At 44.1% G+C, this 24,129-nt stretch overlaps 1 protein-coding gene across 7 annotated transcripts in view; it reads left to right on the forward strand.

Annotated features, from left to right (window-relative positions):
• LOC146200310 (carbohydrate sulfotransferase 4-like) overlaps window positions 1-24,129 on the forward strand; it is a 99,406-nt gene that overhangs the window by 41,836 nt on the left and 33,441 nt on the right. For 3 of the 7 annotated variants that reach the window (XM_084595488.1, XM_084595485.1, XM_084595486.1), the window contains exon 1: window positions 14,097-14,383. The exons of 3 other annotated variants lie outside the window; for them this stretch is intronic. The gene's annotated coding sequence lies outside the window, so the exon portion shown is untranslated. Of the gene's footprint in view, window positions 1-14,096; window positions 14,384-20,540; window positions 20,726-24,129 lie in introns of those variants that run through there. One more of the 7 variants, XM_084595491.1, reaches the window with a different exon arrangement.

Here is a 24,129-nt window from a genome sequence, read left to right on the forward strand (position 1 = left end):
CTTTTTCTAGCATTAATGGGAGTGCATCTTTCTTAAGCAAGCATGATTGGTGCAGTTCTGGTCCTCACTTTACCCACTGCTGAATATCCTGCAACTGAAAATTAATTACTTATAGGCTACCTTCAAAATTTGTAATGATTTGTTGACAGCACTAGAACACGGTGTTTACTACTAAAATATTAACAGCTGGCTCAATTGAAGGCTTCACACAAGGCCTACACCATACCCTGCACTGGCCGAGTAGATACTGCAGAACCAAACAAAAAACGTGGAAAGAGCATACTTAGTGATGGGGCACTACAAAAAAAACAAACAAACAAAGTGCATGTAATACATAACACATAATAAATTTCTGAACTTTTGCACTTCTTCCTTGCTAAGTATGAACCAGCCAAGCCCTAGGTTATCGCAATGCTTCCTGAAGTGTTTACATTTAAGGTTTAGTAACAAGGAAAAAGTGTTCTCACTGCTCTAGGTGGTAGTTCTGAAACTTCATCACACATTATTCATTGAAACTGTACACTGGAGCTTTGAGTTGAGTGACAATTACATGTGCAACAGCAGAGCATTACCAAACAGCTAAACAGCAGAAACTCCAAAAATGTCAACACTGAAGCATGGCATGTTAAAACATTTTCCACGCATAGCAGATCGTATGCATAGACATCCAGAACATCAGTGGTGAGCCTCAAGAGGCGGCAGAAAGCTCAATTGTTCAAGAAGTTGTAATCGTTATAGCGGCAGGCAGTCTGAGCACTTTGAAATACTAAAGGTTCGAATACTAAAAATATGTTGACTAACTTGAAATGCAAAAATAACAATTTGGATTTATTGAGAATGTTTACTATAAATGAGAATGTCTATGACAGTGCAACATGGTTAATGCATGAAATGTTACCATCTGTAGTTGAAGGCATTACATTTATACAGCATGACCCTTAAAGCATAGCAGTATTTTCTCCTAACCAATGTGGTAAACCTAATCTCAGAAGCACTAAAATTATTACATCATTTCAAACTTGGCTAGCAAATTGCAGCATTTTTTTATAACCACTATTAAACTGCATTACCCACCTTCAGAAGCCTGTAGGATAAGACAATGTGGCAAATTTTTCTTTCGAAGCAGTCTCAGATTTATATATTCCAGACATTAAGAACATGTTAGGTACTAGCATGCACGAGCAGGTTGAGAGACCCCTTGCCAGCAAATGCTAAACCCCACCAAGCTGCCTGCAAGAGCCATCTTATAAAGCACTGCTGGTTCACTGCAGCAGAGTGCTTAGTCAAATGGCACACTGCACCAATCTTGACATTACCAGTGCTTCATCAGGTGACTCTTGTATGCAATACGACGTGGTAAGCATGTGATGGCAGGGGTCTCTTACAAGTGCTTTTGATTGTACTTACAGTGCAAATAATCCTTTCACAGGAAAGAATTCACAGTTGTGATGAAAACCTGTGCAGTATTTCTATTTGAATTATGAATCACTAATACATATTGCAAGTAAGACTGTAAGCCATTTTAGAAACAAATAAAATTCGCTAATAATGTCGGTTTCAAGTAGGCTTCCTGAATATTCAAATGACAAAGAGAAAACTTACAAATGATACAAACATCACATCCAGAGCTCCCGGCTGGTTCCTAATGTTTGCCAAGAGTTGCAGAATGTATACTGTCTGTACATCTACAATAGAAATAAGCAACACAACAATGGTGTACCTCCTTGCAGGTAAAAAGAGACAGCCGAGTTTTGAGGCGATAATTTATTGTCTAATTTAGGAAAGCAAATAAACAAAATTGGAAACATGTAGAGGCACACAAACTGAAAGCCAAACATCTTGCAGTAAAAATTAGCAAAGCTTGTGCAGATTTGAATTAGGTATCACCTAATTCTCTCCTACTAGTTGAACAGATTCGAAAAGGCTGCACCATTACAATGGAGAAGAACAATAGGTAATTTAAATTTAGCTAATGCGAAAATTGTTACATATGAAGAAATGCACAGGCTAGTTATGGTTTTATTATTCTTTCTGATGCTTAGCCATGTTTTTAGTATATCTATAAGGCAATGCAAAGTGGCAAAATGTAAGCATTTAGCGAAAAACTGTCAACTAGATAGCACATGCAGCAAGCAGAAGGAAACAGCTTAATACCTACGCTTCTTCGTCCTTTCACGTATTCCCTCAGGACATACTTCGAGCACCCGGTCAATGCCCTTTTTTCTTGCACGAATGGTGTCCTTCAAAACCAAGACAAGTGTCTTGTTAAGGCCAATTTTAACTGCCTTTTTGCCGTCCTTCTTGATCAGCATGTTGAAGTCATGTAAGAACTGCAAGTTTGTGTGAATGGTAGCCATAAAGAATTCATTTTACTGAATGTTTTAAGTAACTGAATATTAAAAATCATTGTACAAAAGCTAAGGCAACTGATGCCTTTGTACATATCAGAAAAAAAAAAACTGGCATTAGCAAACAGCAAATACAAATATTTACTAAGGTTCGAAAACTGCAAAAACCCTCAGTATTTTGCCACTCATCACCAGACTGCAAGCAATATTAAGGAAAGTCTAATATAAAAATATAACAAAGCAAAAAATATGATCCTCCTCCCCTCAACTTGGCACACGGCTGAATGGCAATAAATTATGTAATATATCTCTAAACTAAGGGTCCACACTCAGCTTTAAAAAGTAGGCTTCAATTCTTAGAGACAATCTACAGACATGCATCGTTAGCATATGAAAGTCAAATTGTTTTCTGGGCCCTTTAAATCACTAAACTGATTTCAACACATACATTACAATTTTTTTAATAAGTCACAAATTTGCCTGCAATATGCGCACTGTGATGAGCAAAGCAGGTAAACATATGCGACTAAGGCTATGATAACCGCTTCATATGTACATTTAAGCAAAAAAAAAAAGTAAACATCTGGTCAGAATCAAACTCTGTAATAGCAACATCCGGTACAATTTCTGGCCACAGAATTCAAGCTGTCGACTTCTACTTGAATGCTGAAGCATCAGTATCAAATATCCATTTATTCTAGTCTAAAGACTCTACAAAAATCAAGTAATGCGGTCAAACAGTTATGTTGAAATGTGACCACAAAAATAATGAAAACTGGATGGTTTGAACCACATCAGCTGACTTAGCAAGTGTACAAGTGCCTTAATTGAAGACTTTCTGAAAATAAAATACGTAGCTGAATGATTCTTCGAGAGCGAAAGTAAACGCCATAACAAAAGCAGCATAATAAAAATGCACCTTCACACTCCATGCAACCGCAAAATATGGTCCCCGTAAAATGAAAAATGCTCCCATTGTGTTCACAAAAGGCAAATCCAGGCGCGGGGAAGGTAGCATAGGCTGATGATAGCGGCATATAGTTTACGCAGTTTGGAATAAACTATTATGCAACCAGGCCGGCCGACCGGCGCACTTCGATGCCGAGAGCACGAGCGCAGTGTCGTGCCGCGCTGAACGGCCGCCGAGAACGAACATAGCCTCCTCGAACAAAAAGTGTAAACAGAAGGGCTGCGGGAGGACGCTCCCCGAGCAGAAGGACGGCGCGCGCCTATGCTCCGTGTAAAGAGAAAAAAAAAGGGGGGGGGGGTCGCAGCGCTCTGAGTGAAAGATGACGAAGCATGAAGGAGGTCTCAGGTGAGCAAGCGCGAAGTGTAAGAGATAAGGGAGGAGGGGGAGTCGAGAGTGCTAGGAGAATTAAGGTAGTTCGCCAACATTACCTTGCCGCACGAACGGAAACGGTAGAACAAAACAGAGTCGTTGCGAACTGAGCGCAAGTATCAAACTCTCAAGAAACTAAAATCGTGTCGTGAACCTCCTGAGCGCACAAAATGCAAGGAAACGTAGCACATACATTATTTCTGTTCAAGAAAGTTGAGACTGACGTTCTTGCGCGAAATCTGCGTAACTCGCCGCGACATCTAGCACATGTGCGATGTCATTTTGGCAGCCAGGTGAAAACAAGCGCGTGTCTCACGTTTTCATTTCAGCTCATTCTGGAGCGTTCCGGCACAAAAAGACACAGAATGCAGCAAACCGGTAGGGCACTGTTCCCACAAAGCGCAATATGCGTGAGAATATGCTCACCTTTACAGGCGATTGCGTCAGCCGCGCAGTACGCTGTCCGCCTTCGTATCACCGGCACCGAACCAACCAGTGCGATTTCAGCACGAGTGCAATGTGGCGCATATACCTCTTAGTCAGGCAGAAGAAAAAATCGTCCATGCCTTCTTCTTTCGAACATTTCAAACATAACACGGTGCAGCCGTCGTTCCACCTGAGCAAAGCAAAAAGAAGCCCGGACACTTGCCGACACGATAAATGCCCGTTTGCGTTATACACCACATGTAGAAGGCACTTCACAAGCGTACACACTTCTGTAACACATATGCATGTGAAATGCAACACATTTCACGAGGGTAAACAATTGAAGAATCACATTCAGCATTCGCCGAAACGTGGTCGAAACGCACCCCACAATGCTAACGGCCATATTAAGAAATTTGAAAAGAGCGTTGTAGCTACCGGCGGCCTCCTGGCGGTGAAATTTTGTTTCAGTTTCTGATTCATTTTTAGAAAGCACTCGTGTGTAATTTTAATTTTAGCGTTACTTTTGGTGCTTTATTTAGGTGTTGGGTTATATTAGCAGCCCCGCTTGTGTATAAAAAGCTACGAACTTACGCACCATATACCCCAGCATGTTAGGTGATATTGCTTGCCCGTAACACCCTAAGGCATATTCTCCAACCAAAGCACCCCTTTGGTATGCAAGAGGTGATTTCCAATGGCACGAACACCCTAGACTCAGGGTGTAAGGGTGTTTTGAATCAGACAAATGCCCAAAAAGGTGTTTTTGTTTTTACAGTGTGCATTTCACCTTGATCGAGACTTACGCCCGTATTCACAAACGCGCCTCGACTCGACACTCCACCTCATGAACGCCCCTCCATTCATGAACGCTCCTCGGCGTTTCCTGCGACAAGGTCTCCTAAGAATACCTCCTCCGCTCGATGCAGCGAAAATGGCATATGGGAGCGAGATTAAGGCAAACTTTAGGGCCGAAAACTGCGTGCTGAAGTGTCCAACACGCTCAGGTTTTCACGTCGAATCTTCGAAAAACTTTCGCAAGCAATCTCGACGTTAACAGCACAATGGAACTTGGCTTGTGGGCTGAATGAAAAGGTCGCTGTAAAAAATGGCCAAAAATGCTTTTGCATTCGGCAACTGTCGCTTCTGGTGACGCAGTTTACGCAGAGGTATGCTTCGAGAAATGATGTGATACCTCGGTTTAGTTTTTTGATGTGAGGTCTGTACGCTCGCCCTTTGCCGCTTCACACGTCTTTATCGCCAGGCTTTGAGAGAGATCAAATACATTGCAGGGGAAAAAAAAGAACAGCCGCCAACTCCCACGAGCATGGCTCTGGTCTGAAGACCAGAATCATTCTCTCCGTCTTCTTTTTCCAAATGGGAGCCCTAATTGAAAAAGTGCCTGAAAAGACATGCCCTTCGTCGACACCGAATATCCCTCCGTAGGTGCGAGCTTACCAAAAGCGCCCCCTCGACAGCGCCGCGCGTCCGAAGACGTATTACGTACCCTCAGGCGACGGGGAGCCATCGATGCGCAAGGTGCAGCACAGATGTCCGCATAGTCCTAGCACGCCTCCGGTGGCCCCCAGGTTACTGCATGCAACACCCTTTTCCCCGACAACTTCGCCGCCATCTGCTGAAGCCACTGCGAAGGGCGAGCCGCAGGAGGAGTGCGCCGCCGCCGCTCGAGTCCGGCCGCGAGCAAGTTCACCACCAATAACGGGGATATCTCGCCACAATTTAGCCCTCGATAGGCTGCGAAAAGTTAACTTATCCTTTGACGATTTGAAATGTGCCCATGCCACAGAACTGTAATGCGATGATCAACTAGAGCACTGCTGTCGTCGGCTGGTCACGGTTATCCATGCTCAGTGTGAGCGGAAGGGACGGAAGGAAGCTAGCCCCGGCCACATCCTTAAAACGATAACGTGCCACAAGGCGCGAGTCGCGGTCACTGTCAGTCGATGCTTTCGAGAAAGATTCGGTGCATCCTAGTCGTGGCCACGTTCGTGAAAAGTTTGGTATACCGGTAGAACGAGTCCACACAGCGAGCCAGCGATGCGACATCCGCCATGTTTACAAGTGGAGTGGCGGTCGAGGAGCGGCCAAGGTAGCGTCGTTCGAGATTCTCGAGAAAACTCAACTTTGCTCCGCCGCTGGAGGAGCGATTGAAACGGAGGTTCTTTCTGAAACGAAAAACGAGCCTCGAGGGCCGCTTGGAGTAGAAGTTCGAATGAAGGCCTGTTTTAAATACGGCGGTTTATAGATCAAACTTCTGTGTTTAGCCTGATGGTCGCCATGTGACTTTGGGGGATTGTCACGTATGCAGCCAGACAGCCTGTGACAACTGTCAAGGTCATGTGATAGTGGTCGCCATGTGACTTTGGGGCATAATCACGTTGGCCATCAATTGGCCCGTGACAACTTTCGAGGTCAAGGTCACGTGAGGTGACGTCAGTGTGACAAAGAAGTATAGGGCACTGGAGGTGCGATCCCTCTATAAATAGGAGCCCCTGGGTTGCTGCCTGGGTTACAACATTGCACTAGATGGATGAGGACGAAAACACTGCTGCAGTTGCTTGTCGGAATGCGAAGAAGGCACTTCAGAATGAGGTTCTAAAAAGGCGGCGTGCCGTAGAGACTGATGAAGATTATCTTTACGTTTGGAGAAACGCACAATTTGTATAATTTGAGCTTGGCAATGAGCGCAGCCATGTACCTGAACCTTTCGTTTCCCTGCAGGTTTAACCAAACTTAAACCACCAGTTGACTTTTTTAGTGCTTGAACTCGTTCCTATGGCCAAACGGTTATACTTTTTTATATTGCAAACTGAGACTGCATGCATTTACTGTACATTATGTATATAATACACATTTGTGCCACTGGTGAGACCGCATAAATGTGCAGTCTTTCAGCCGAGAAATCATAAGCTGAAGAGAAGAATGCACTCAGCTGCACTTTCAACCTTCAATAATTGCTTCTTCTCATGCTCTGAATATGTGGAGAACCATACATCATCTTCAGTGCCGCTGTTCCGCCCCGAGAATAACACATAGAAAAACTGTAATGTTTAAAAACCACCTGATAATATGTGGTAGCATGTGCGCAAAATAAATGATAGCTTGTCACCGTGCACAGTTCGTCTTTTAAGGGCGCCTGCTTTCAAAAAACTCTATTTGAACAGGGAAACATATTAGGAGAAGCATTTTGCTAGTCTCTAGTTATTCCGACTACACGCTATCATTTTTGATATACACAAAATTCGCCGAAACACTTAACCTCCAAAAATTAGCGGCCGAAACAAATCCTAGAACAGCCAAAACAAATTTGCAAGAAATCAATGGAGGTGCCGTCTGCTGGCAGCCAAACTGCTCTATCGTCTCACAGAATACACTGAGAAATGTTTGTCATTCATCCCGATTTCGCTGTAGAGCTTTTTTTAAACTAACAAAATATGCATGCTAGGACAGATAGCCGAGTAATGGAAAAGAGCTGCTATATATCCATTCCTTAAACCCGAAAAGTTGAAAACTTCTTCGAGTTGATATAGGCCCAACGTCTTTACGAACATCCAGACCAAATCTTGTGAAAGTGCTCTGAACATTAGGTTAACCTGCAGTCTAGAATCACGTAAACTCGACATTCAACAATGCGAATTTAAAAATGCATGCTGAACAACAGAGAATCTTGTTAGGCTTGAAAATACTGTCCGAGACGCATTACTACATACGCATTCGTACATTTATATTCTTGACGTCTTAGAAGACGTATGACAACTTGGAGGGTTGAGATTCTGCGCGATCTAGCACATGTATGGATCCGTGGGAGGATGTTAAACTGCCTGAATTACTTTCTATTCATTGAAAGTAGAAGCTTGGTCTCAACTTTTCCTTAAGATTTATTTCAGAGATAAGTTCCTGAATAGTGTATAATATTCCTTCAATCCATTATGTATTCAGTAGTCGCTAATTATTTGAAGATTGCATGCACATCCTCCTACATATTGACGTGCGAACGACAGATAGAATTAACCATACATAAGGAGACGAATGATTTGATTAAAAAACGCTAGAGTATGAAAGCTTCCAATCCAACAGACAGGATGAAATTGGCCGAGATATCAAAGCTAATCAATAAGCGCAAGGTGGCCGATATAAGGAAGTATAACATGGAGAAAGTTGAGCATGCTTTAAAGAACGGGGGAAGCCTTAAAGCGGTAAAGAAAAAATTGGGCATAGGCAAAAACCAGATGTATGCGATAAGGAACAAGGCGGGCAGCGTCATCACGAATATGGATAAGATAGTCAAAGTAGCCGAGGCGTTCTATACAGATCTCTACAATAGCTAGAGTAGTCAGGACCGTAATGAGATGGACGGTAGGGAAAAACAGTCAGACGTTCCACCAGTAACGAAGGACGGGATCAGGAAAGCATTAAAAGCTATGAAAAGGGTGAAATCAGCTGGAGAAGATCAGATAACTACAGATTTGTTGAAGGACGGGGGCGGGATATCGGGCTAGAAAAACTGGCCACCCTGTATACGCAGTGCCTGGTATCATCGACGGTACCGGAACCATGGAAGAATGCAAACATTATCCTCATTCATAAGAAAGGGGACGCTAAGGACCTTAAAAATTACAGACCAATCAGCTTACTGTCTGTTACGTATAAGGTATTTACTAAGGTAATCGCTAATAGAATCAGGACAACCTTAGACTTCAATCAAGCAAAGAATCAAGCAGGGTTTCGGAAACGGTACTCTACTATCGATCATATCCATGCCATCAATCAGGTGATAGAAAAATGCTCGGAATATAACCAGCCCTTAAACATAGCATTCATTGATTACGAAAAATCATTTGACTCAGTTGAAACCTCGGCGGTCATGCAGGCATTGCAAAATCAGGGGGTAGACGAGCCGTACGTGAATGTGCTAGAAGATATATATATAGTGGCTGCACAGCAACCATAGTTCTGCATAAAGAAAGTAACAAAATTCCCATAAAGAAAGGTGTTAGGCAAGGAGACACAATCTCCCCAGTACTATTCACAGCTTGCTTAGAGGAAGTATTCAGAGACTTGGAATGGGAGCAGTTAGGGATAAGGGTAGATGGAGAATACCTCAGTAATCTGCGATTTGATGATTGCATTGCCTTGCTAAGCAACTCGGGGGATGAACTGCAAATAATGATTGATGACCTAGACAGGAAAAGTAGAAAGGTAGGCTTGAAAATCAATATGCAGAAAACTAAGGTAATGTTCAACAGCCTCGGGAAGGAACAGCAGTTTACATTAGGTAGCGAAGTACTGGAAGTAGTAGGAGAATATGTCTACTTAGGACAGGTAGTAATCGCAGATCCGGACCATGAAAAAGAAATAACAAGAAGAATAAGATTGGGATGGATCGAATTTGGCAAGCACTTGCAGATTTTGACTAGCAGCCTACCGGTATCGCTAAAGAGGAAAGTATATAACAGTTGCATATTACCTGTGCTCACCTATGGCGCTGAAACGTGGAGGCTGACCAAGAGAGTTCTACTTAAGTTGAGAACAATCCAGAGGGCTATGGAACGAAAAATGGTCGGGGTAACATTAAGAGAGAGGAAACGTGCAGAGTGGGTCAGAAAAATAACTCAAGTTTTCGACATTCTAGTAGAAATTAGGAAGAAGAAATGGACATGGGCAGGACATGTAGTGCAAAGAGAGGATAACCGATGGTCGCTTAGGGTAATAAACTGGATTCCAAGGGAAGTCAAGTCAAGTCAAGGAAGGGGTCAAGTGGATGCAGCTAGCACAGAACCGGGTTAAGTAGAGAAATATGGGAGAGGCCTTCGCCCTGCAGTGTGTATAGTCAGGCTGATAATGATGATGATGATGAAAGTAAGCACCTGTGCAGACAAAAATGGGTTGAATTGTCTCCACAGAAATGAAAGGCAGCTCAGTTCTTCCTTCAACGAGGTTTGCATACCGATCCCAGCTAAAGGACGCGGGATCGAATCCCGGCCTCGGCGGCAGCTTTTCGATGGAGGCGAAAAGCAAGGCGCCCGTGTGCTGTGCGATGTCAGTGCACGTTAAAGAACCCCAGGTGGTCAAAATTTCCGGAGTCCTCCACTACGGCGTCTCTCATAGCCTAAGTCGCTTTGGGACGTTAAACCCTACAAACCAAACCAAACCGATCCCAGCTAAACGAAAGCTTACTAAAAGCCAAAAACGAACACAAGCTCCTAAGGTCCAAAAACGCCCACATAAAGATAGCACCTCAGTTATTAGACATGCTAAGAGGACTTACACGAAAATACTGAGTGTCTGACAGGACATGACTTTTAAATACGTGCCGATTTGTTATACGCTCTAGATTACATTGCGGAGCCGTAGTTTACGGGTCAGTAAAGCCAATACACTACGTATAGGTCATGTATGGGTCTGCGTAGTTTATGGGTCATATCTGAAACTCCTGGATCCACTACACAACATTGGTTTACGTCTCTAAACTGGCGCGCTTACAACAAATCCAGTAAAGAAATGAACCACCCCTTGCAGAAAGGAGTAAATTCGCATATGTACTGAAAATGAGGTCCCTGCCGAAACGCCGTTGCTACATTATAGTCACAAATGCGCACCTGAAACACGCTTTGAAAGCAAACGCCAAGCAATTAGATTAATCATCCTCTATTTTGAACAGACATGGCAGGAATGACCATACTTGATTCCCTTCCAAATATTCCGCAAAGAGCAGACTCACTTGCACTCTGGGATCATTTCCGCTTTCTGTTACACTTTACATCAATACAGTTTCGCAATAACAGACATCTCTTTAACACAATGAAAGAGCTCTTGGCTCTAAATGAATACTGCGAAAACAGGATTTTTCACAGATGGTTCTAATGCAACGCTTTACTTTGGATGTGTTGTATTACAAGCAAAATGGACGAAAATATTACGGTTGCCCGAGTGCTCATCATTTCCATAATGCATGTCATGACCTTTCTATGGCAGTAGAACAAATATTATAAAAGCGTATTGAAACAAAAAAACATCACGCATACCCATCTCTTGGTGTAATCTAAACACTACATGTGCTAAAAGTACATGTCTGCCACTGTAGCGTCGAAGGCAGCACCACTTTTTCAGGTTTACTCAGCAATATTGAAATTTTGATGATAGGCTACAGTTTGGCGATTTTAATTCAAAGCGAAACGCTTTATTTGAATAGCTGATTTGCAAACCCGTTTAGAAAATCTGAAGAATACTTGAGTGTATTGAGAGTTATGCGATGGCATTGCGTGCCTTTTTGGTGACTAAAGCAATCGAGGTGATAATCCACATCCAAATTTGTACTGCTATTTAGCAGTACTGAGTTGAATTACTATGGAGCGTATCTAAGTAGAAGTGGTGCTTTAGAAAGCTGCTTAGAAAGGCTAATTAGTGATACTAATGGGCGGCTACTATCTGCTGTGTAGGGTGGTCACACGAGGCCTCTAAACTATCGCACTGAACGAACGAAATTCTTATCAAAAACCGTCTGGGACGCACTGTCGGGAATTTAGTATTTTATTTGAAGTAGCGTGAATAGAGCGCGAGAAAAAGAGTGCATTTCGTGGAGGTGATTAGACTTGAACTAACAGCAAGTGGAAACTTTGTTTGGAATTTGGTATTTTATTGGATGCAGCTTCGATAGAGTGCAATAAAAAGGGTGCATTTCGTGGAGGTAATTAGAGTTGAACTAACAGCCAGTGGAAGCACTGTCGGGAATTTAGTATTTTATTTGATGAAGCGTGGATAGAGTGCGAGAAGAGAGTGCACTTCCTGGAGGTGATTAGAGTTGAACTAACCGCAAGTGGAAACACTGTCCGTAATTTAGTATTTTATTTCGTGCAGTGTGGATAGAGTGCGAGAAGTGAGTGCATTTTGTCGAGATGATTAGAGTTGAACTAACAGCAAGTGGAAATACTGTCGGGAATTTAGTATTTTATTTGAAGCAGCGTGGATACAGTGCGAGAAAAGAGCGCATTTCGTGGAGGTGACTTGAGTCTAACAAAACAAGTGGAAACCAACACAAAAGCTGTCCAGGTCTACTCAAGGCTTACGCTACAGTATCGGGTGCCCACAGAACCCGAAATATATTTTCAGGTATCAGCCAAAGAAGTAAGAATATCTCCTGCCTTGTATGTTATGACCCCTTGGTCAAGCTTGGCAAGCAAGATATGTGGCCCTTAATGGATCCGTGGCGTCACTTCCGGTTTTGTGTTTGCGCAGAAATGCCATTTCCTACTTGATGCGGTTCTTCGCATAAACAAAACGTGCGAAATGTTTATAATTCTGAAGTTATAGGCTGCCACATCTCCCCTGAAAAGGAAATGAAAAATGCGAAAACTGCTAAAAGTTGAAAGGCTATCTTGAGCTTGTCGCACCAGATGACACATGATGACACAGAAGTACGCAGCTGCAAACCGGCTGTCAGAAATGCTTTTTGCACGTGGCATAGATCTGTAGCTCATCTTTGCATGGACACGTTAATAATCTTAGCTCCGACCAAAACCTAGCTTTGCTGATTATTCTAAAGAAGACTCCTCAAAATTTGAATTAACTTTATTGTCGAGGGAAGCTTATCAAATGCCAGCTTATCTGAACCTCTGGTTTAGGTACATTGTATCTTTGCATTACTTTGGTGATAGGTAAAGGAACGCTGAGGAGAAATTGCGATTAGTCTGTAGAGATTAATTACTACTCTTTAAATAAAGATGGTGTACTTGTGGTTAAATGGGAACTTTACTTAAAGACGAAATCACATTTTGGTTACTTTATCACTCGAAGACGTTTACAGGCGTGTTTAGGCGACAGGGGTGACAAGCAGAAACGCGACTAAAATGGAGCTTTTGTGCGGCGCGTTTTGAATGTTACTTAGACGTGCTTCTACCTGGACGATAATAACAGGTATGCTCGCGAAGCAAAAAGGAATGAGCATGTAGGCGTGGCTCTCCTCGAAATTTATTTTTATCGTGATAGTACTAGTGGCGAGGGTGGAGCCTCTCGTCTTGGCGCAGAGTGAATCATAACTGCCGCCAATTTATATCTGCCAAATGATAAAATGCTTTTCTCACGCGTTTTGAAAAAGAAAAGGCTGAGACCAAATTACTGGCACTGAACGTTACCTCTTACTTTTAAATGCGTGCGAAATGTGGTGTTGTTGCTGATGGTTGATGTTTAAGACATGTCAGGCTTACTTTCACTAACGTGCTCTCGCGAAAGCAAACCGTTCGCTAAATGAACGTAGTGTTATGTTCCCGATTACTTCAAGTGGGTCCTATGGCTTTTTGAATTGAAGAACAAAGAAATAAAAATTGTCTTCTGGTGATGTTTTGAAAATGACATAAGAATTGTTAACAAATGAGGCAACTTTCCGGAGAGGTCTCTATATACAACATCTCTGCTCTTGTTCACTGCATCGTGCTTCTATGGAAAAGATTGTCCTTTTCCTCAATAGCGAAAATACATAATTTTACAGAAGTCCATTTATCCAAACCATGGAGGAGGGAAAATATACGAACAAAGAATGATACCCCTGCGTTATACGCTCGAGTTCACAAATAATTGCATGGTTGCAAAGGAGCAAATAAATATTATTTAAAAACCTAATACCTGGAGAGTTCCTTTGCGGGAGATTTACATCTCAGTACACTAGTTTTCTTTATTCGAGCGCGCACCTATAGCGACAACAGAACACTATAAACCGGAGCTACGCAGTGTAAACCGCGGAGGCATTGCCAGTGGGCGAGGCGGTCTCTAAGGGCCGCTCGCACTGTCGGAAGCTGCATTTTCGTCGGTGCTGGAGTCGCGTCTTCATGGCGGAGGCTCATTATGCTAGCATTCAGCATAGCGGAGGGCGGCGTTGACAGCAACAACTCTTTCTTGCCAGAACATAAATCTCCGCCAGCTGTGTGTCACCAAGAGCTTTCTGCAGAAAAGATTCCGAATGAGATTGTTCGTACCCTGCATGCGTCTTCGAACGTGCTTCGCCCCGGGGAACCACCGGCTTAACTTCTGCAGCAGCTGCTTCGGCGCCTCCAGTTGCGTGATCAGCACAAAACGACAGACGGCATTCGGCTCCGCCGAAATCGAGGACGAATCACCGTCGCATGACTTCCAAGTCAACACAGCTGCTTCTCGGCGCATCAAGGCAACGCTAAGTGCACTATCCTTTGTAAGGTTGCTGGTCTGCGACAGCACCTCTCTCACGTCCTCTGGACAAGACGGATTTGCGCCGTGCACGGTGAATACTTCCTGTATTGCTGCATGCATCTGTGTTGTATGATGTTCTGCTATTTCAAGAGTTTCACTACATAACTGATTTTTTTTTGTGACGGTATCTGATCTAGTATGCTGCTTGCTGCTGTCCTCATTGTAAGATAAGTGGAACTTGTTCGGTTGCCTTTCCACTTGCTTTCGTTTCTTGCCATAATATAATTGCTCAGTGGACACCCTCATCCCCTGCTTTAATTGCAGCTGTAATCGAAAATCTCAGTCACCCCATGTCTTGTCAGTCAGCATCATCAGTGCTTTAGAGTTCAGGGTCCGTATTCTGTGCTTCCATCGTTTTCAGAAATATCTATCTGTCTGACTTCTAGCCATCTGATTGCTGGAAGTGCCCGAACCGGTGCCACTACAACTACCATTTCCGGGGTTTCCACTAATCAGATTTGTCAAGGTCGAAGAGATAGCGACTCTTCTGAAAACGAACCAAACCCGTAATACGGATCCAGTTTGTGACTGTCCTCTTGTGTGAGCGATACTTGCTCTGCAGCGAACGCCACGCTTACGGTTCACCTCTTGGGCCCTCGTAGCATCTTAGAGACAAATGAATGTTACGAAGAAGGCATTTCTTACATGCTGCGTAGGGCTGGCTTTGTTAACAGAGTACTTCTTTTGCTTGGCTTTAACTTTTTATTTGCTTAAGGTAAGCGGCAATTAGGTACCAGGAATAAAATCTTAATTAGCAGCAAAAACGTGCCTAGCGTGTAGCTACGCAGCAGTAAGGGCATAATTGATGTACCAATTTTCGAATCCTGTTTCCACAGAACAAGGGTGCATGCATTGAGTAACACCGAGACCGATGAAAACAACTGTTCGTGAAAGTTGCCTCAGTTTTCTTTCTTCAGAAATTTAAACGGAGAACATTGAGAGTTGCCCGCTTTTCTAACCTCCACTGCATATGTAACAAATGTGCGAATCCGAATGGGTTAAAATAGATTGCCCCGCCGCGGTGGTGCAGTGGCTAGAGCGCTTGACTACTGTACCCAAAGATGCGGAATAAAATCCCGACCACGGCGGCTACTTTTGGATGAAAGCGAAGAGCAAGGATTCCGTGTACTGTGCGATGTCAGTGCACACTAAGGAAAACCCCAAGTGGTCGAAATTTACGGAGTCCTCCACTACGGCGTCTCTCGTAATCTGAGTCACTTCAGGAGGTCAAAAACGCCATAAATCTAAAACCATCAAATAAAACGCTACAATACTATAGTATGATAAACAGGTACCTTTGATATCAATTCTCGTCCTCTTATATTTGAACGAAACACAAGAATGATTTTGTGAGTGAATGATTGCGTGGAAAACATTCTGCGGGTACCATCTTAGCCCATCTATTTAAACTGCATACTTCACCCACCTTAGAGGTATGTGTTCGCAGAGGTTGCACAAAAGTTTTGTGACAACAGCGCATTTCAAAGGCAGAACGCATACCTGTAGATGATCCGAAGAAGAGACTGAAGCATTTCCACAAATGAACTCAACCTACGGCAATGTGTCTGGTATCCGGTTATGCGTTTAGTAGCTCAGGTGTGCTATAGGCTACAGTGCTGGCGATGAAGGATTCCTAATATTCGTAGCCATTTCTTCAGCTCCTCACCTATTATTGGTAACCTTGAAGAAGGGATGGAGTCAAGCAAGAGGGCGAGAAACGGGAGATCACACTGACGTGGGGACCGACACTATTCTTTGGCACCACAATTTAAATATAAGAAAACTGCAGTGGGGGCTAAAAGATCACATGAACAGCTAATGCGCCAACGTTCGTTGAGCGATGAACATGCGCACATTTATCTAAGAAATATGGTCGTCCTATACCTTTAAAGGAAAGTATGCACCAGTTTCCATAAGCTCGTGCACAGGCGCTGGTGAACATCACCTCAGCTCAGCGGCGTGGATATCGCAACGCGGACGTAAGTCGGCATGCTAGCCATCGTAGACTCCAGGGGGCGATGCAGTTTAGCCCTTCGTGTGCAGAACGTTTGGTCTGCTTAAAGATTGACGCGTCGCTGGTGTGACGCGTCAATCGTGTGTCATTTGGTGTAGTGCTTCGAGAGCAGGCAATTGGCGCAACAACAACCTTTGTTCAGTATTTTTTCTTACCAGCTTGATGTAGTGGATTCGACTGAAAAATCACGCTAACGTAATGGCCTTTGCAGGCCATTAGCTGTTCGAAACTTTAAGCCCCCGAAGGAGCACAGCAGGGTTAGCAGATCATCTTCCAAACGCACACCCCTGAAAGAGCCGGGCGCCGGGCCACGGAACGTTGTACCCAATTTTACCGGTGGGTGACCGGCGGCGGGTTTCGAACTGACCACCTCTCGCAGCCGAGACGGGCGCCCAAACAACTCGGCCACGACTGCCAAAGACCTCTAAGCTTGGGCCACCATTTGTTCTCAGACAGCACGATTGTCCCTGTGTATCATCAGTTTATCGAGTGACTTTTGGAGGATCCAAAAACTGTATCACAGGAACTCGCTTCAGAGTTAGCTCAACACTGAGGCTGGAATGAGAGGCAGAATGGTATAGTTATATCGATACATACGAAATGCGTGAATTACGTTCTCATATTGTTATCAACAGCCCCGGGAAGGAACAGCAGTTTACATTAGGTAGCGAAGTACTGGAAGTAGTAGGCGAATGTCTACTTTGGACAGGTAGTAACCGCAGATCCGGACCATGAAAAGGAAATAACAAGAAGAGTAAGATTGGGATGGAGCGCATTTGGCAAGCACTCGCAGATTATGTCTAGCAGCTTACCGGTATCGCTAAAGAGGAAAGTATATAACAGTTGCATCCTACCTGTACTCACTTATGGTGCTGAAACATGCAGGTTAACCAAGAGAGTTCTACTTAAGTTGAGGACAACCCAGAGATCTATGGAACGAAAAATGGTAGGGTTAACATTAAGAGATAGGAAGCGTGCAGAGTGGGTCAGAGAAATAACTCAAGATACCGACATTCTAGTGGAAGTTAAGAAGAAATGGGCATGGGCAGGACATGTAGTGCGAAGAGAGGATACCCGATGGTCGCTTAGGGTAACAAACTGGATTCCAAGGGAGAGGAAAGCGTAACAGGGGGCGGCAGAAAGGTAGGTGGGCGGATGAGGTTGAGAAGTTCGCAGGGGTCAAGTGGATGCAGTTAATACAGAACCGGGTTTATTGGAGAAACATGGGAGAGGTCTTCGCCCTACAGTGGGTATAGTCAGGCTGATGATGATGATAATGATAATTTTGCTTTATGAGTCATGTATTTGCATAAACGCAGTAAGCGAAAAATGTATGTCAGGAAAAATAGTGCAGCGCGCGGTACGGACAGAGCGGCGTGGAGTAATGTACGTCAAACGCACTTACTGCCACTTTGTTATATTGCAAAGCGGGCTATCGAGCTGACAATCGTGCTTTTGGTAACACGCACTGCCAATTTTTCTCTTAAAAATGTCTCAGCTTGTTATGTGGAGAAGGAGCTCCAATTCTGCAAATACAACATACATACTGCTCAATGAAAAGTTACAAATGCAATTTACACATTTCGGTAAATAGTTAAAAATTATGCAACACAATAATTCTGTTACATGGTGGCCGTGGTAGCATCTAACGGAGCCCCAGGATAAAAAAAAGTTGAGATGTACGCCCTTTCAGCAAATATTTTGGACTCTAAATAAACACCCGGCATAATAGCTGGTTGACTGAGTCAAAAGCATGCAGCGCGGACACTTGATTATGTGTCTCACTGAAACGCTTCTCTTATTGTCTTACGAGGCACTGCGCCTATACAAATCCATCACAAAAAAGCCAGTCACATCTGTTCGCTAGCGCTCTCCGCGTCCTCTATTTGATATCTTCAACGTCAGCGGTAATGAGAAAGAAAAATATTTCATGCTCCTGGGTTCCTGAATGCTGACGCATGTGTATAGCCGTAGACACATTAGTTACTTCTTTGCGACATTTTTCAATGCTCTCTGCTTCTCTCGGAGTCATGTTCGAAGACGCATGCAGGGCACGAACAATCTCATCCGGAATCTTTTCTGCGGAAAGCGCTTGGTGACACACAGCTGGCGGAGATTTATGTTCTGGCAAGAAAGAGTTGTTGCTGTCAACGCCGCCCTCCGCTATACTGAATGCTAGCATAATGAGCCTCCGCCATGAAGACGTGACTTCGGCACCGACGAAAATGCTGCTTCCGATAGTGCGAGCGGCCCTTGGAGACCGCCCCGCCCACATGCAATGCCGCCGCGGTTTACACTGCGTAGCTCCGGTTTTCTAGTGTTCTGCTGTCGCTTTAGGTGTGCGCTCGAATATAGAAAACTAGTGTACTGAGATGTAAACCTCCAGCAAAGGAACTCTCCAGGTACTAGGTTTTTAAATCACATTTATTTGCTCCTTTGTAACAATACAATTATTTGTGAACTCGAGCGTATAACGCAGTGGTATCATTCTTTGTTCGTGTATTTTTCATTCTCCGTGGTTTGGATAAATGGACTTCTTGTGCAAAATCGTGTATTTTCGCTATTGAGGAAAAGGGCAATCTTTTCCATAGAAGCACGATGCAGTGAACAAGAGCAGAGATGTTATATTGTCACGTGGTGGTGACCAGGGTCGATGACAGAAATGAAGACACGGGCTTGATGGTACGGAAATTAACTCTTTATTGGGCTGACTTGTGCCCGCAAAAGAACTAGCAACTCGGTGGCGGCGATAGCAGCAAACGTGTTGGTCGATTGTCGAGACAAAGAATGCTCGTCACACTTGTCCACGCTCAATTTAAAGGCTGCACAGAACAATCTAGATAACGTCGCAAACAGCTAAAAGCACCGGCTGGAACATTGTGGAAAGACACACGAGTGGCCGGAATCTTCGAGATAGATCTCTTTGCATCTTGCGCTACAACGAAACTGATAAAGGTGTGGCTCGCGACATCGAGCATTAACAAACAACGATTACGGAACTGATACGCGGTCCAGAATCAGAGTGATAAGCCTGTATGCCGGCGGCTGTTGAAAAACAACAAATACAGTTTTGAAGGTTTCGCGGCAATATACAGAGACCTCTCCGGAAAGCTACCTCATTTGTAAACCATTCTTATTTCATTTTCAAAACATCACCAGAAGACAATTTTTACCTCTTTGTTCTTCAATTCAAAAAGCCATAGGACCCACTTGAAGTAATCGGGAACAAAACACCACGTTCATTTAGCGAACGGTTTGCTTTCGCGAGAGCACGTTAGTGAAAGTAAGCCTGAAATGTCTTAAACATCAACCATCACCAACAACACCACCTTTCGCACGCATTTAAAAGTAAGAGGTAACGTTCAGTGCCGGTAATTTGGTCTCAGCCTTTTCTTTTTCAAAACGCGTGAGAAAAGCATTTTATCATTTGGCAGATATAAATTGGCGGCAGTTATAATTCACTCTGCGCCAAGACGAGAGGCTCCACCCTTGCCACTAGTACTATCCCGATAAAAATAAATTTCGAGGAGAGCAACACCTACACGCTCATTCCTTTTTTCTTCGCGAGCATACCTGTTATTATCACCCAGGTACAAGCACGTCTAAGTAACATTCAAAACGCGCCGCACAAATGCTCCATTTTAGTCGCGTTTCTGCTTGTCACACCTGTCTCTTAAACACGCCTGTAAACTGCAACGAGCGATAAAGTAACCAAAATGTGATTTCGTCTTTAAGTAAAGTTCCCATTTAAACACAAGTACACTATTTTTATTTAAAGTGTAGTAATTAATCTCTACACGCTAACCGCAATTTCTCCTCAGCGTTCCTCATTGCGTTCATCATCAAAGTAATGCAAACTTACAATGTACCTAAAGCAGTGGCTCAGATAATCTGGCATTTGATAAGCTTCCCTTGACAATAAAGTTAATTCAAATATTGGGGAGTCCTCTTTAGAATAATCAGCAAAGCTGGGCTTTGGTCCTTAGACAAGATGCTAAGATTATTAACGTGTCCATGCAGAAATAAGCTACAGATCGATGCCACGTGCAGAAAGAATTTCTAACAGCCGGTTTGCACCTGCTTACTTTTGATGCCTCATGTGTCATCTGGTGCGACAAGCTCAAGATAGCCTTTCAACTTTTAGCAGTTTTTTCATTTTTCATTTCCTTTTCAGGGGATATGTGGCAGCCTATAGCTTCAGAATTATAAACATTTCCGCACGTTTTGTTTATGCGAAGAACCGCATCAAGTAGGAAATAGCATTTCTGCGCAAACACAAAACAGGAAGTGACGCCACGGATCCACAAAGGGCCACATATCTTGCTTGCCAAGCTTGACCAGCAGGTCATAACATACAAGGCAAGAAATATCCTTACTTCTTTGGCTGATACCTGAAAATATATTTCGGGTTCTTTGGGCACCCGATACTACAGCGTAAGCCTTGAGTAGACCTGGACAGCTTTTGTGTTGGTTTCCACTTGTCACGTTAGACTCAAGTCACCTCCACGAAATGCGCTCTTTTCTCGCACTGTATTCACACTGCTTCAAATAAAATACTAAATTCCCGACAGTATTTCTACTTGCTGTTAGTTCAACTCTAAACACCTCCACAAAATGCACTCACTTCTCGCACTCTATCCACACTGCATGAAAGGTAATACTAAATTGCGGACAGTGTTTCCACTTGCGGTTACTTCAACTCTAATCACCTCCACAAAATACACTCTTTTCTCGCACTCTATCCACGCTGCTTCAGATAAAATACTAAATTCCCGGTAGTGTTTCTACTTGCTTTAAATTAAACTCTAATCACCTCCCCGAAATGCACTCTTTTATCGCACTCTGTCGACGCTGCATCCAATAAAATACTGAATTCCAAACAGAGTTTCCACTTGCTGTTAGTTCAACTCTAATCACCTCCACTAAATGCACTCTTTTTCTCGCGCTCTATTCACGCTGCTTCAAATAAAATACTAAATTCCCGACAGTGCATCCCAGACGGTTGTTTTGATAAGAAGGTCGTTAGTACAGAGTGATAGTTTAGAGGCCCCGGGTGACCACCCTACACAGCAAAGAGTAGCCGCCCATTAGTATAACTAATTAGCCTTTCTAAGCAGCTGTCTAAAGCAGCGCTGCCACTTAGATACGCTCCATAGCAATTCAACTCAGTACTGCTAAATAGCAGTACAATTGTGGATGTTGATTATCACCTTGATTTTTTTAGTCACCAAAAAGGCACGCAGTGCCATCGCAAAACTCTCAGGACACTCAAGTCTCCTTCAAATTTCCTAAACGGGTTTGCAAATCAACTATTCAAATAAAGCGTTTCGCTTTGAATTAAAATCATCAAAACTGTAGCATATCAAAATTTTAATCAGTTCAGTTCAGTTCAGTTCAGTCGTTCAGTCGTGTCCGACTCTTCGTGACCCTAAGGACCATGTCACGCTACGTTTTCCCGTCTCTTACTGTCTTTCTAACATAACCTCGAGGATACCATCTAACCATCGCGTTCGCTGCCTACCCCTTCTCCGGTGACCCTCAACTTTTCCCAACATCAAATCTTTCTCCAACGCCTCCTCTCTTCTCATCAGATGACCAAAGTAGCTGAGCTTTAACTTTAGAATTCGACCTTCCAATGAGCCGTCAGGGTTTATGGTCGACAATATCAACTGATTTCATCGCATGGCAGTCCAAGGAACTTTCAGGAGTCTCAGCCAGCCCCACAATTCAAACGCGTCAATTCTTCGGCGGTCAGCCTTCTTCACAGTCCAACTCTCGCATCCATACATCGCAACTGGAAACACCATAGCACGAGTTATACGGATTTTGTTTGGCAGACTAATGTCTCTGCCCTTTACTAGGCGATCAAGGCTATCCATGGCTCTCTTTCTCAGAAGCAGACGTCTCCTAATTTCATGGCTGCAGTCTCCTTCCGGGCTAATCTTGGAGCCCAAGAAGAGAAAATCTGTCACAGCTTCCACTCCTTGTCCATTGATGCTCCAGGACTTGATAGGGCAAGACGCCAAGATTTGCTGAGTAAATGTGGAAAAATGGTGCTGCCTTCGACGCTACAGTGGCAGACATGTAATTTTAGCCCATGTAGTGTTTAGATCACACCAAGAGATGGGTATACGTGATTTGTTTTCAATACGCTTTTATAATATTTGTTTTACCGCCATGGAAATTTCATGACATTCATTGTGGAAATCAGAAGCACTCGGGCAACAGTAATATATTCGTCCATTTCTCTTGTAATACAACACACCCAAAGTAAGGCATTGCTTAAGAACCATATGTGAAGAATCCTGTTTTTGCAGTATTCATTTAAAGCCAAGAGCTCTTTCATTGTGTTAATGAGGTGTTTGTTTATTGCGAAACTGCACACGAATAGGATGCACGGAATTTTTTTTACGAAAGCATCGACTGACAGTGACCGCGACTCGCGACTTGTGGCACGTTATCGTTTTAAGAATGTGGCCGTGGCTACCTTCCTTCCGTCCCTTCCGCTCACACTGAGCATGGATAACCGTGACCAGCCGACGACACCAGTGCTCTAGTTGATCATCGCATAACGGTTCTGTGGCATGGGCACATTTCAAATCGTCACCGGATAAGTTAACTTTTCGCAGCCTATCGAGGGAAAAATTGTGGCGAGATTTCCCCGTTAATGGTGAACTTGCCCGCGGCAGGACTCGAGCGGCGGCGGCGCACTCCTACGGCTCGCCCTGCGCAGTGGCTTCCGCAGACGGCGGCGAAGTTGTCGGGGAAAAGGGTGTTGCATGCAGTAAGCTCGGGGCCACCGGAGGCGCGCTAGGACTATGCGGACATCTGTGCTGCCCCTTGCGCATCGATGGCTCCCCGTCGCCCGAGGATACGTAATACGTCTTCGGACGCGCGGCGCTATCGAGGGAGCGCTTTTGGTAGGCTCGCACCTACGGAGGGATATAAGTGGTCGACGAAGGGGCTGTCTTTTCAAGCACTTCTTCAATTAGGGCTCCCAACTAGTTTGGAAAACGAAGACGGAGAGAATGATTCTGGTCTTCAGACCAGAGCCGTGCTCGTGGGAGTTGGCGGCTGTTCTTTTTTTTCCCTGCAATGTATTTGATCTCTCTCAAAGCCTGGCGATAAAGAAGGGTGAAGCGGCAAGGGGCGAGAGTACAGATCTCACGCCAAAAAACTAAACCGAGGTATCACATCAATTCTCGAAGCGTACTTCTGCGTAAACTGCGTCACCAGAAGCGACAGTTGCCGAATGCAAAAGCATTTTTGGCCGTTTTTTACAGCGACTTTTCCATTCAGCCCACAAGCCAAGTTCCATTGTGCTGTTAACGTCGAGATTGCTTGCGAAAGTTGTTCGAAGATTTGACGTGAAAACCTGAGTGTGTTGCCCACTTCAGCACGCAGTCTTCGGACCTAAAGTTCGCCTTAATCTCGCTCCCATACGCCATTTTCGCTGCATCGAGCGGAGGAGGTATTCTTAAGGGTACCTTGTCGGAGGAAACGCCGAGGAGCGTTCATGAATGGAGGGGCGATCATGAGGTGGAGTGTCGAGTCGAGGCGCGTTTGTAAATAAGGGCATAAGTCTCGATCAAGGTGAAATGCATGTACACCCGACGGCTCGAACTATTCGGCGTGGCGATGTTTTCGCTTAAGACTCATCATGCTTTCAAAACTACAAGCACTTTTTAGATATCAGTATGCCCTGCGGCAGGAGAGTGTGTGTGTGTTGGGGGGGGGGGGGGGAAGAGCCGGCATGCTGGGAT

Source organism: Amblyomma maculatum, chromosome 2 (assembly GCF_055883805.1).
Source record: "Amblyomma maculatum isolate TAMU_Amacu chromosome 2, ASM5588380v1, whole genome shotgun sequence".
In the NCBI taxonomy this organism is placed as follows: Eukaryota; Metazoa; Arthropoda; class Arachnida; order Ixodida; family Ixodidae; genus Amblyomma; species Amblyomma maculatum.